The following is a 791-nucleotide window of genomic DNA, read 5'->3' as shown; positions in this document are numbered from 1 at the left end:
CGGCGGTAGGCCTACAAACCAAAAGACCAATAATCCGAAGAGCCAAAAAGCCGAAGGGCCAATAAACCGAAGAGCCAACAAGCCGAAGGGCCAACAAGCAGAAAAAAAACACCCTTCGAACAAGCTAAAAACTAGCGTTTCTTTGCATGATAACAAAAAGGTACAAGTATGATAGTTTGGTCCTTGAAAAACCTATAGTGAACGATGGGTCCGACGAATTTTTTGACAAGCTTGCCCTGTTTTTGAAAGTTTGAAAAATTATTCGTAAACTAATCAAAGTTTTAAGGGACCCAAGTAACAACTAAAACTTTTGCACCTAACAGCAGATTCTGATTTAATTTCTGCTTCGCATTGGCGGTTCGTAGATATGGCGGTTTTGTTACATGCACAGGCTGGATGTTTAAGTAATAACCACCATATAAAACATGTAACAACTTTACAGTTTTTATCAGCGCTAGCGTTATCAGACTGACTGAAGGCCAGCGTCATTAAGTTCATGAATCGAGTCAAAAGAACTATAGTAATAATTCTAGGATTATAGAATTAGAAGAACCATAGGAATAAATCTAAGAACTATTATAGTATAATCATTTTCTCGCCAGTCTTTTCACTCCGGTTCTCTTCGATCGGTTATTAAGAAATCAGGATTGGCTGTATAAAATTGAGATCTCGCTCAAAGTCACGAGTGGCAGAACATCTTAGAGAAGTCCTTAAAAATTTGGATAAACTTTTTTTGAAAGCTTGCAAAATATATACCCGATTTTCTTTGCAAACCTTTGAAAACCTTCAAG

This window comes from Symsagittifera roscoffensis, chromosome 7, assembly GCF_963678635.1.
Source record: "Symsagittifera roscoffensis chromosome 7, txSymRosc1.1, whole genome shotgun sequence".
NCBI lineage: Eukaryota > Metazoa > Xenacoelomorpha > Acoela > Convolutidae > Symsagittifera > Symsagittifera roscoffensis.
The sequence above is the reverse complement of the archived record's forward strand: the minus strand, read 5'-3'. Positions refer to the sequence as shown.